Below are 14,022 nucleotides of genomic sequence, written 5' to 3' on the forward strand. Positions count from 1 at the left end.
GGGGCCCCATGGAGCATAGAGGAGACCCCCGTGGCAGAAGTAGAGGGAGGGTGAGAGAGAGAGGCTAAAGGCGGGGTGGGTATGGCTGGGAGGCCTGAGTCCTGTGAGCTGCGGGGAGGCCTTGGGCTTTCTCCTGGAGGATCATCTGTGTACCCTTAACAGCCAGTCCCCTTCCACCTGCGTGAACTGGGACCTGGGATCGGAGAGGAAACATGCACCCCTCCCCCCATTTACAACACAGACATCTTTTTTGTTTTGGTTTCTTTTGGGAATTTTTTTGGTTTTTTTGAGACAGGGTCTCACTATATAACCTAGGCTGTCCTGGAACTCACTCTGTAGACCAGACTGGCCTCAAACTCACAGAGATCCACCTTTCTCTGCCTCCCGAATGCTGAGATTAAAGGTGTGCACCACCAAAGCCAGGCAACCTTTGAATCATTGAGAATATCTACTATTCACTCAAAAAACACCACCCTGATGCCATTTTGAAATAATTCTAAAAAGAAAGAAAGAAAGAAAAGAAAGAAAAAGAAAGTAAAAGAAAGAAAGAAAGAAAGAAGGAAGGAAGGAAGGAAGGAAGGAAGGAAGGAAGGAAATTATTCTAAATTAAACTCCGTTCTAGACTGAGCCACAGCCTTAGCTTGGAACTTGACCTGAACCTCAAACCCCATAGCAACTCTGACTCCCAGCCTGAACCCCAAAGTTTGACTGTGCCGCTGAGTCCAGACTGAGTCTTTAGTACCAGTGGGGCCGTGCCTGGGGACTGAGCACTGACCTTGGGTGTGACCCCTGACCTGTCTAAGCCACCTGCTAACTTTGAGGTATCCTGAATGTCACCGAGGGACCCGAGGACAATGTTTCCCCTCACCTCCCCCCCAGGACCAGAGCTGTTGTGGGGGCTCTGGCATTTCTGGTGCCTTGAATGTTGTAGTCTGAGGCCCTGCCAGGCTCAGCCTCTAGTGCCCAGCAGGGGCCGCATTAACCGCTCAAAACCCATTCTGGGAAATTAGACCGGAGGCCTCTTGCACAATCATGGGTCATTCTTGTCTGTGCCTCCCAAGCATTCCTGCTGAGATGACAGCCCAGCAGCGGGTCTGGGGGTGGCGACTGGGGGATTCCAGCTGGACGGCACAGGACAAAGGCTGCCTTTGAGTAACTGCCGATTTCAAGAGTTTCTGGACCCTGGCAGGCTATGTCTCTCTCAACGAGTGCAACCTCCACAGATGGGGACACCAAGAGGGGAGTGGCCCTGCGCGTAGTGGCCCCTCAGGTGTGTGTCCCTCAGGTGTGTGGGCTTTTTCGCGTTTACATAGATTTTAGAACTGGAGCAGACCACAGGTCCATGATGAACCAGCACGGTCAACCCACCACAGAAAAATCAAGATTCTCATTTGTTTTTGAGAACCCAGGCCCTGTCTCCTACCTCAAGCTCTGCATGTTGCCAGGGAAACAAGGGACTGAAACTTGGTGGGTAGAACTGGAATTCAAGACCGTTCCTGGCTATACAGTGAGTTTGAGGCCAGCCTAGGCTACAAGGGACCCTATCTCCTAACTACGAATAAATCACATCCTCTCCCAGGTCCTTCCACATTCCTGACAAGTTTGTCCCCTTCCTTGACAGTGGTGGGAATAGGGTCAGAGAGGGAGAACTTCCCGAGTCACCACAGGTGGGTGGTGAAGCTGCAGAAACAACCCTCCCACGTGACCTGGGAGGCTCCCTGGCGGCAGAGAGAATGCTGAGGAGTCAACCCTCCCAGCATTGAATTGGGGATCACGGATAACGTCACAATACAGGGTTCTCCCACATCCTCTCCAGTCTGCCTCAGATCCACACTCCCCGTCAGTGGAAGCCACGCTGGAAGATCATTCAAGCCATATCAGGACGGGAGAGCTGCCAAAGGCCTCAACATTCAAATACCTCACAGACTGAGGGGCAATGCCTTCTCTTACCACTAGAGATGCCCAGTTGCCCCACAGACTGAGGTTTCAGTACCACTGTTCACCCCTAGGAGGTGTCTATGTCTGTACTTCATAAACCCACGTCCAATTCCTATGGTTCCACGGATGAGTGGGAGTTTGGCTCCTCTAGCCCCAAACCAATCTCCAGGTCACGGGCCCCAGGCTCACACCTTGACACGGGACAACTTTGTGGAAGGATCCCAGCAAGACTCACCCAGCTAATCCAGTACTATGCTTTTGACCTACACACACACACACACACACACACACGCGCGCGCACGCGCGCGCGCGTGTGTGTGTGTGTGTGTGTGTGTGTGTGTATGAATGAGAGGATAATTCACATAACCATAGTAACTGGGAGGAACCTTGGGTGTCAAAGGATCAGGAATCGAAGGTTTTGCCCTCTATAGGAAGAATCTGTCTTCAGCCAGGAGTTTACAGAGTTCTGGGAGTTCGGGTCCCAGCACCCACAGACAGCCCACCACTCTCTGCAGTCAAGGGCATCCAATGCCATCATCTGGCTTCCCTAGAGACTGCAGTCCAGTGCAAACACATACCAACACAGAACCTAAAATAAAAAAAATAAAGTTTTAAAGATTTTAAAACTAGTCAGAAAAAAAATCAGGTGTACATCTTGCCACATGTACAGAGGGTCTCCATCAGACTGGTCTCTGTGGGGAGTCCCAGCCCCTGTGGGGTGCTGTGTGGTGCTCTGCCACAGTTTCTACCCACAGTCATAAGAGCCTCCCAGCAGATGTTTGCAGACTCAGTTTCCCTGCCTTCATTAGCCCTTCCCCACACAGTGCAGACCCGGGTGGGGACACCCAGACGGAGCCCCTGACTAGAAGCCCTCGTTGAGCGCCCACACCCATTGGACCTAGACAGACCAGGGAAATGAGATTAACTGAGGGTCTCGGCCGCCTGAAGGACGGCATATTGATCTCCATGGTTCAAAAAAATTAAATGATACTGCGTTTTGTTATTTAAAATGCTGCCCAAGCAATTCCATAATGGAAAGAGTCGGCCCAGGGCCAGGAAGTGCCCGGATGGACGATCACGGATGGGCCCTGTCGACGGCTCAGACATTCTGGGGTGCTCTGTGGAAACCACGGCTGTACCAGAAAAGGCCCCCAAAGCCCAGGCATGTGTATGAAAATCATGTTCTGAAACTTCACCCCTCTGGAGCATTAAAGAGGGGCTGGGCGAGATCAGAGGTGGAGCCCCGCCTAGAATCCCCAGTGAGGGAGGGGCTGGAGTGGAATCAGGAGTGGAGATCAGAGTAGAAAGCCCCAGTGAGGGGGTTGTGGGCGTGGTCATGGGTGGAGCCCAGTCTAGAACCCCCAGTGTGGTGCTGGGAGCGTGGCTCTGGGGTGGAGTCCCACCTAGACTCTTCCTGTGAGGGGGCTGGGGGCGTGGTCTTGGCAGCATTGAGAGGGCCCTGGGTCCCATGCCCTGAAATTCACTCACATAAAGGTTTAAACCAGAACAAAGCAGGAGGTTGGCACCTTCCACAGCCGTGAAGGTCGCTCTTTGCTTTTAGAGATCAACAGTACAATTTCTTTTTCTCAGTGATGATAAGCAGACATAGGTCCGAAAGCCCCTATGAATGTCACTATCCCCAGTTCTCTCTTCATTGCTATGTTGCTGTGTGACTATAGAAAAAGACCTTTACCCCTCTGGGCCTCATCTCCTGCACAGAAAAAAAAAGGTACAATTGCAGGGAATGTATACAAGGCGCCCAGGAACGGGAGGTGAGTTGTGGGCACCCAAAGCGGGCCCACAGTAGGTAGTTGGGAGGGCTACTTACAGCTCCCCAAAAGCAAGAAAGGGAGAGATGAAAAATCAGGGACTGAGAGTGAAAGCGGGGCCTGGGTCCCCAACTGTAAGACTCCGTGGAGCTGGGGTGGCTCTGGAAGTCGGGCGCGACATTTGCACAGTGCACAACCCCAGCCACTGGCTGTGTGGGCATGTGGCAGCCCCGCTTCGCCACCTTAGGTATGGCTAAAGCCAAAATCATTTTCCTGCTCTCAGTCAAGGTCAGAGACGGTGGCGTGGAGGGAAAAATGTGCCCAGCGTTTTCCTGAAATATGCATACTGTACTGGCTGGTTTTGTGTGTCAACTTGACACAGGCTGGAGTTATCACAGAGAAAGGAGCTTCAGTTGGGGAAGTGACTCCATGAGATCCAGCTGTGGGGCATTTTCTCAATTAGTGATCAAGTGGTGAGGGCCCCTTGTGGGTGGTTCCACCTTTGGGCTGGTGCCCTTGGGTTCTATAAGAGAGCAGGCTGAGCAAGCCAGGGGAAGCAAGCCAGTAAGAAACATCCCTCCATGGCCTCTGCATCAGCTCCTGCTTCCTGACCTGCTTGAGTTCCAGTCCTGACTTCCTTTAGTGATGAACTGCAACATGGAAGTGTAAGCTGAATAAACCCTTTCCTCCCCAACTTGCTTCTTGGTCATGAAGTTTGTGCAGGAATAGAAACCCTGACTAAGACACATACTAAGAAGACACTGCGTGTGATGGGGCGCAGGGGGCACACCCCAGTGTCCTTGACGTCTCTGAGCCTGGCCAGAGTGCAAGGGCTTCCTGGAGGAGGTGTGGTGGTCGCTGGAGTTGGGACCAGGCCTGGTCTTCAGAGTTGCCTGTGAGTCCTGTCCCAACCTACCTTAGGACACTAGGTCATTCCTGGTAGGACCAACATGACCCTCCAACCTGAAAATTTGTGTGGGTTCTGGGGTCCCAGCTCTGGGATTGCCCAGAGCTTTTTATATGGGCTCTGGGGATTTGAACTCAAGTTTTCATGCTTGCTTGCAACGTGTTCTCCGCAACAAACTCTCCCTCACCCCAGTGGTCACCGTCTTAGTTTTCACTGGAGGGGCCACAGAGAAGGACCTTTCCTCCTGGGATGACTTGGTTCTGTGACCTGCAGCTTCCCCTAGAAGCCATGGAAGAAATGCCAGGAACAGACAGGGTGGACAGTGGCCCATGAACTGGTCCATGTCGCTGCCGCCGCCGCCGGGCTCCCTGGGACGCAGCCTTTGTGAGCTCTGCAGGGGCTGAGACAGGGAGGCCAGGGATCCTGGACACCCGTCCTGAGGAGCGACGGCTTGAGGATGAGAGGCCAACACTCTGAACTAGGCCTCAAGATGGGAATGGTTTGGACTGCTGTGGACACAGGTGAGGCCCCACTGTGTGCCCCACCCTCAGCCCCACCTGCCTCCAGGGAGAGCCCGCCAGGCTCTACTGCTCCAGAATAAACAGTGAGTGACCTTGAATGTATATCTGAGACCTCAAAGGGACATTCCAGCATGGGATGAGGCTTGGCTGCCTCCCTCACTGGAGTGCTCACTAACTCTCCTCACTCCAACTGTAACTATTCCTGACCTCTTCCTTACAGGAACTGGGGCTGTGATGTTCCTCCCACAGAGCCTGTGCGCATGTCCGTCTGTCTGTCTGTCTGCCTGCCTGTCTCTGGAGGCTTGCCTACGTACTTGGACTCCCGGAACTGGGTTCCTTTGGAATGGGGGCGTCTCTGGGGCTGGATCTCTGTCTCTCTGTCTCTCACTTGTCTCTGTCTTTTTTCTCTGCGTCCGTCTCTTGCTGTACTCTCTTCTGTCCCCCGTCTCAGAGCTGTTAAAAGTCACAAAGACGCAGGAGCAGCTTCTCAGCCCAGAAAGCAAATTGCCCACACCCCGCAGTCTAGTAATTGAATCTGCAGGCGGCCAGGATGGAATCAAGGGCCTGGAAGGCGGGGACAGAGAAGTTGAGAGGGGCCGTTGCCAGGGGGTGCGCTGGCTTCTGTGCGGTACAAAGAAAGTGTGGGGTTCCTCCAGTGCAGCTGAAACCTAAAGGCAGAGTGAAGAGTATGTGTGGCATTTGGCTCCCAAACGCTGGGACCCTCACTGTCCCCAAACCTCAGCTGGTCACAGAATGGTTCCAGTGCCCAGTATTTATCACCCATTCCACCTGCCAGCCCACGGTGGCACCAAATCCACATGTTAATGAGGACAGCAGGCTTCCCCACCTAGCTCCAGACACACACCATAACTTCCTTACCCATCCCTGGCTGGTATCTAAGCAGGCATCACGCAGCATCAGCAACACTGAAGAATGCGTTCAACATGTCCAAAATTTGCCTACACACTGTTCATCCCAACTCACAGACCCCAGAGCTGGAAAAAAGACACCAACCATCTCTCCAGCCAGGCACCAACACACCCATCCGTCCTGACCACATTTATGCTTCCTTCCATCCATCTTTCCATCCCCAACTCACCAAACCACTCACCCACTGGTCCACCCACCCACCCATCCATCCCTTCATCCATCACCCACCCACCCACCCATCCATGCACCTACCCACCCATCCATCCACCCACCCACCCATCCACCCACCCATCCACCCACCCATCCACCCATCCATCCACCCATCCACCCATCCATCCACCCATCCATCCACCCATCCACCCACCCACCCATCCACCCACCCACCCATTCATCCACCCACCCATCCATCCCTTCATCCATCACCCACCCACCCATCCATCCATGCACCTACCCACCCATCCATCCACCCACCCACCCACACACACACCCATCCACCCACCCATCCACCCACCCACCCATCCACCCACCCACCCATCCACCCACCCATCCACCCACCCACCCACCCACCCATCCACCCACCCACCCACCCATCCACCCACCCATCTACCCACCCACCCACACCCATCCACCCACCCACCCACCCATCCACCCACCCACCCACACCCATCCACCCATCCACCCACCCATCCACCCACCCACCCATCCATCCACCCATCCACCCACCCATCCACTCACGCATCCCTTCACCCATCACCCACTCATGCATTCCGTTCAGGCAGTGTCTTCTACAGACCTTGTTCATCACCCGCTGAGCCCCTCTGTTCTTAGACAAACAGGCCAAGGGGGTGGGTAATGAGCCCCATGCGGGCTACGAACACGCATGCTAAGCCTGTCAGGACTCATCCCAACATCACAAAGATCAGCCTTCCTCTCTAAGACTAGTTCTTGGGGGGCAGTTCTTGCAGGAGTGTCACGGTATCACAGGCCAATGGGACGGCAAGCTAAGGGAAGATGTCTGTTAAACTCTGGAATAGAGTAGCTCCCCACTGTGGTGGGACCTGGGATGGGGAGCAGGCTGGGTGCAGTTGTCACCCTCAGTGTACCGTGGGAGAGTAAGAGAGGGAGGTGGGGACCAGACACAGTGCATGACAGGGAGACTAGGGCTGAATCATGGCCACCTGAAGTAGAATGGAGCCCAACGAGAGAGAGTCCCCAGTGCCAGGGTAGAGACATGGGAAGCGAGGCCACAGCTTTCTTTTGCTCGGTGGAGAAGTTATGGCTGGTCTAGGGAGAGGGAGGTCTTCACTTCCAGCCCAGGATCCAGGTGTGACCTCCTCACCTCAGAGCCCCTGTGAATCCCTGAAGCAGTGGCCTGCAGCAGCTGGCTTCAGACCCCAGCCTTCCCAGCTACCCAGGGCTCCCTGGCCAGGGTACAGGGCCTGGCAGCAGTCTGGATGCTCTCAATTTAGAAATGGGGACATTTGGCCTACATGACTAAGTCAAGATCTCAGCAAGTTCCAGCCTCCTGCAGACAGACTTATCAACGGTGGCAGCAAAAGTTGATGAGCCACCTCGGTAGGAAGACACAGCCTGGCCCAGATCTCTGGGAAGAATATTCCAGGCAAAGGACATATCCAGTGCAAAGGCCCTGAGGAAGGGTCTCGTTCCTGCTGGGCCAAAGGTCACCACGGAGGCAGGTCCCCAGCCTGTCACTGGGGGATTTGAGGTAGGGCTCTACCCCTGTGCCCCTGCTTCAACCTCTTCCGCTTCAGAACTCCTGGCTCTCCATCTTGTGTTTACCACTCCAAAGGGAGCTTTCTCCCTTCCAACCTACTCGTCCCACCCGTGCTACCAGAGTGGACAGCAGCGCATTGGCACACAGACTCTGGAATGGTGAATGAATGAACAAATGGATGCGTGCATCGCTGAGACAGGGAACAGCTCTGCTGCCCATTACTTGAGAAGGCCTGTTAGGGAGAAGGCTGCCCTGGGTCCTCGCTCACACCTCGGATTCTCATTAACTCCAGGAGCCCCAGGTCAGAGCTGCAGGAATTGTGAGGCAGAGCCACACTCCCCTCCCACCACCGCCCCCACCAGCTGGCCCAGGGACCTGGATGGCAAAAGGCTCATTTGCATATGCAGGTAATTGGTTTTGCAAATAGATCTGGTTCTTGAAGTTTGTAGATTAGCCATAAATACATCTCCAGATGAGAGAGAAAGGTCACGGATGAATAAAAGAACAATTAAACTTTCAGAAGATTATTAAACTAAACAGAATCCTGGCACAGGGAGGCCCAGTGGCGGGGGGGGGGGGGGGGGGGGGGGCGTGGGAGGGGGAGGTGTGGAGTGTGGACTCTGCAGGGCCTGGGTGGAGGGGGACATCAGGGTGACCTTCAGGAAAGCAAGGAACTCCTTTTCTCAGGAGAATCTTGATGTCCAAAGAAGAAAAGAACTGACCCTGGGGAGTTGGGGACATGCCTATCATCACCATCAGGGAGGCTGAGGCAGGAGGATGTGGATTTGAAGCCAGCCTGGGCTACATGGCAAGACCTTGTCTCACCAAAAAAACAAAACCAAACAAGTGGGGACACAGTTCTGTGGGTAAAGTCCTCAGCCCACAGGAGCCGCACAGAGCCCTGAGTTCCATCCCGCATACCAGGAGCTGGCACCCAGGAAGCATCATCAGGAGGCCATCCTCAGCCACACAAGGGCTTCCAGGGCAGCCTGGGCTACATGGAGTCCTGCTTCACAGTGACTTTCCCAGGCTGAGGCCCTGTATTGAAGTGGGCATTTCATCTTACTGGGTGGTGATTCAATGTGGCAGCTGCCAAGGGGGTGGGGTGGTGGGTGGGTGGAGGACACCTTAGTTTGGAGTGCTTCCTGGGCCTCCAGCTCTTTGCTTCCAAGAGGGATAAGACAGGGATAAACAGGGATAAGACGTTGCCAGTCCTCAGAGTAGAAGGGAACAGAAGGGAGAAGATGGTTGGGCAGGAGGAGAAACAGCAGGGATTCAACAGGAAATGAACAGCCCCACCCCACTCCATTTTCCACTCACTAGTAGCAGGAAGTGACGGGAGAGGGGGGAGGGAGCTGAGACTTTAAACAGTGAGCTCGGGAGACTGTGGGGAGGGGCTGTGGAAGAAAAGACCTAAAGAATGAAGAAAGTGGGGTGGGGCAGTGGGGGGCACACAGCCGCGCCAAGGCCCCAGGCAGGATGGTGCACCTCACTCCCAGAAGACACCGGTAAGTGTGATGCTCTGGGCTCCAGTAGCCACTCCCTGCTTTCTCAGTTGAGATTAGGGAAAACTCCATTTCCCAGCTTCCCCTGCAGGGAGAGATCATTTGACTGCGAACAATAAAACCAGTGAAGAAACCTTGTGTTTAGCTGCAGGCTTTAACCTCCAGTTATGCTGATGGCAACCTTTGCTTCTGCTCACCACCGCCATCACCACCGCCATCACCACCGCCATCACCACCGCCATCACCACCGCCATCACCACCGCCATCACCACCTCCATCACCACCGCCATCACCACCGCCATCACCACCGCCATCACCACTGCCATCACCACCGCCATCACCACCACCACCATCAGCCGGGCGGGCGGTGGTGGCGCACACCTTTAATCCCAGCACTTGGGAGGCAGAGGCAGGTGGATTTCTGAGTTGGAGGTCTGGTCTACAGAGTGAGTTCCAGGACAGCCAGGGCTACACAGAAAAACCCTGCCTCAAAAAACAAAAACAACAAGCAAAAAAAAACCCACCACCATCACCACCACCATCACCACCACCACTGCCATCAACACCACTACCATCACCATCATCACCACCACCACCATCACCACCATCACCACCACTACTGCCATCACTACCACTACCATCACCATCATCATCACCACCACCACCATTACCACCATCACCACCATCACCACCACACTACCAGCAACAACCTAGATGGTGGCCACCACGGCAGTACTAGGTAGCCATTATGTGCCCTAACATGCAAGTTGGGAGTTAAGAACCAGAGCCTGGGTCCTGGCTGGTTTTGGAATCTGCTGCTAGCTTGAGCTGATGCCTAGGACATACAACAGGGGAGCTGGAACTTGTCTCTAGCCTAAACTATGGCATTATGGGAACCTGGCATCATAAGTTGCAAATGATGTAGGACTCTGAGCCCTTCTGGTGCTCATATTTTGGATTCTAGAATTTCCTCTTTCTCGCTGTTGAGATTCTCTGGTGGAAAGGGACCAGAGACATGAGCCAACTGCCTAAGATCACGCAGCCAGGACACCAGCTGCAAACTGGGCCAGTCGTTGGCTGGATCTGGGGGTGCTGTTGCTCTGGTGGGGTGGTGCTCAGAGCTGAGCGTGCTCATGTGATGAGCACGGCCCTGTTCCATCCCCAGTACTGAATAAGCAGAGCAATGGCGGCGCGCACCTGGCCACAGCACTTATGAGGCGGCACCCGACGGTCAGGAGTTCAGGGTCATCCTCAGCTATACAGTGCGTTTGAGGCCCGCCTGCGCTGCGTGAGACTCTGTCTGAAAATAAAAAAGGAACATAGCCCATTGTAATTTCCTCCAGTGGCTGCATTTTCAGGTGTAGAGTGTTGGTTCCACATCTATTGTGCCAAGTCCTACTCAGAGGAGCCAGGCCCAGGACACATTCTCCTGCCTCAGAGACTCATAAACTCAGTAGAGACCTGCCGTCAGCCTGTGGTGAGAAACAAACAGGACCGCGGAGCTGGTTCACCGATGGGCACGGCAGCATGGGAAGGAGAGGGAGCCGGGGAGCACTGTGTGCGTGCGCGGGGATGGGGTCTCGGGCAGCCATCATGACGTCCTGTCCCCAAGAGCAGGGAGGGCAGACAGGACAGACAGGCTGCCAAAAGCCCAGCACTAAGGAGCCCTGTGGGGCCTGTGCTATTTTTAGCTATTGCTCCTCAGGATACCTAATCGCTTTGGCCTAGCCCCTGCCAGGTTACCATGGAAACACTGGGTACCACCGGCTGCTAGGTGCATCCTCATTCCAGTCTGCTGCTGCCACCTCCGATCGAGGCCTCTGGATGATGCCAACGGGCCAGGCTCCTCTTTGCCCGCTGTGCTGTGCAGCCCAGGGATTGCTCTACCCCTCTCTGAGCCGCAGAGATTGAGTTTTCCCACATGCCCCGAAGTCATTGCCCCACTTCCTGACTGTCCTGGTGCAGCCCCAGGCCAGGCTCTCGGAATCTGGCCCGCGAGAGATTTTACTTCACATGCGTGGGGCAGCTCTCTGTCCCTAGAGGCAGGGTGGATTCTAGACAAGTATGGGACACTCAGTGCTCAGTGTGCTTTTGCAATATATTTATTTATAATTATTCATTTTGAGAAAGGGTCTCTCTACATATCCTTGGCTGGCCCGGAACTTTCTATGTATTTAGGCATCCAGGCTGACCCTGAACGCGTTGATATCCTCTTGGCTCTGCCTCCAGCGTGCTGGGATGAAAGGCATAGTCCACTATCATGCCTGGCAGTGTTTTTTTTTTTTTTTCTTTTATGGAGCCGCTCAATATTTAGGAAGACTGTTGCTCCTGCCGAGGACCTGAGTGTGGGTCCACGCGTCCCATGACTCCAGGTTCAGGTAACTGATGCCCTCTTCTGGCCACCACAGGTAACTACACTCATGCAAGCATCGTCTAACACACAGACACGTGTAATGTACACAAGTAGATTTTCTACATACACCACCATGATTCAGTGTGTGCATGTGTGTGATTACACACATCTGTCCTGTCCCTTCCCACTTCTGTCCCTGGCTCCTCACAACCCCTGTCAGTTGTCATGGAGGGTCGGCTGACATAGTGACAGCAACCACAGGGTCTCATGTGTTCAGTGTGGCCCACTCCCTGTCACCCTAACGTCCCCTGGCTTCATCGCCAGCTGTTCCAATCTTCTAACCCACTTGCACGTGCCACACACTGGTCACATGACCCATGCCAGGGTGCAGATGGGAGGGGCCTGTCAATGAACATCTATCTTCCTTTACAAGCCCCCATGATGCCCTGCATCCGGGCACCCTGGGTCAAGTGCAGGACACAAGCCCCCAGCTGGCACCCACCCCCAAGCACTGCTGACCAGGAGTGGAGGCTCAGGTCGCTGCCTTCCACCTCAGGTTGTCATTATTTCAGGATGAATTAAACATGAGACCTGTCTGTGCGGTGTCTGGGACACTGTAATTGTCCCCAGACTGCCAGTCGAGGACAGGCTGTGCAGGAGCTTCGGGAGGGGACATGGTGGGGAAGGGTTCCTGCTGGTGCAAGCATCTTTGTTTCTCATTTATTTAATTATCATGTGTATGGAGGTCAGATGACTATAGAAGGTGCGTCTCCTCCCATGATCCTGGTCTAGGGATTGAATTCAGGTTATCAGGCTTGGTGGCAAGCTACCACAGAACCATCTCATCGGCCCCTTTGTATGCCTCAGGCAGTTGGCCGTGTGTGTGTGTGTGTGTGTGTGTGTGTGTGTGTGTGTGTTCAGGGTGGCCTGTGGCCTGTGGAAGACTGAGAACTCTGTGGCATTGATGACTGTGAGAATCTGCAGCTTCCATCTCAAATGGCCTGTCAAGGGCACCCTACACGTACAGAACCTGGGGCTCAACGTGCTGGCTACTGGCCCACTTGCTGCCTTTGTGAGGTAAATAAGACTGAGCATATAGATGTCTAAGTAAATATGTCACTGCTAAGAAACCATCTACATAGGTTTGTGGCCATGGCAACAGCACCGAGCTCTTAATTTTCCTATTATGTAAATGTATTCATGTGTCTGTGTCTTTGTGTGTATGTCATCAGTTACCATGGTCATGGTGCCTCAGTTTCCCCATGCTATTTACTTGGCTTGGCCTCTGCCTCAGTATGCTCCCCTGTAAAGATGGAGTCTGGGAGGAAAGCCGTCCTGCTCGAGTTCTCCCAGCCAATGGTGGGTGCTTGATATCTCAGCTCTTCCCAACCCTGACACCACACAGACACAGAATTTGCTTTTCCATCTCTTAGGATTCTGGCCTCAGAGAGGTGGCTGTGACTCCAGCACACAGAACACAGAGATGCATCCTGGGCTGAACTGGAACCTGAGACCATCTGTGATGCCACACTGGCCCTGTCTCAAATTCAAACCCTCTCTGTTCATAAAGTTAAACTTAGGAGTTAGGCAAGTCCTTGAAAAATGGGGTGATCACAGCCCTGGCTACTGTCAGGTACAAACTCAGCTCTAAGAGATGGTTCAGCAGGGCTTGGTGCCAAGCCTGTCAGCCTGAGTTCAAGCCCCAGCTCCAGTCCCGCAGGCCAACCTCTGACTCTGCCTTCACACCAACAGTTGATAAATACCCTCTGTTCCTTCACTCCATTCCAGGCTTTGGGGTCTTCTCTGCCAAGGTGCAAGTCTTAGAATGTGAACTTGATTTTCTGGAAAGTGTTGAAGAGTTAAAGGGAAGAGATGGGGTGCTCAGTGATGAACACTGCTGGCTTCCATAGCCATTCCCCAGCCTCAGTGTCTTATGGAAAGGGACCCTTCAATGTGCCAGACCACCCTGCCCCAGGACCTTGGCATATGCTGAGCCTGTTGCTTTGCTCTTCTAGATATTTCCTCTAGAGCCCTCTCAACTGCTGCTCACTACCTTGCACATATAACTAGATACATGGGACAGGACACTAAATAACCCTGCCTGCATCTTTCTCCCCCCCCTCTCTCCTCTGTGAGACTTAGTCTTACTATGTAGCCTTGGCTATCCTGGAACTCCCTCTGTAGACTAGGCTTGCCTCAATCTTAGGAAGTTCCTCCTGGTTCTGCCTCCCAAGTGTTGAGATTAAAAGAGTGCACCATTATGTCACTGCCTTGAAATTCTTGTAACTCAAACTGACATTTGACCAGTGTCTCCCAACACTCAACAGCTCCCCCGAGCCCCGCCCCTATGAGGACACAAAAGCT

Source organism: Apodemus sylvaticus, chromosome 9 (assembly GCF_947179515.1).
Source record: "Apodemus sylvaticus chromosome 9, mApoSyl1.1, whole genome shotgun sequence".
Classification (NCBI taxonomy): domain Eukaryota; kingdom Metazoa; phylum Chordata; class Mammalia; order Rodentia; family Muridae; genus Apodemus; species Apodemus sylvaticus.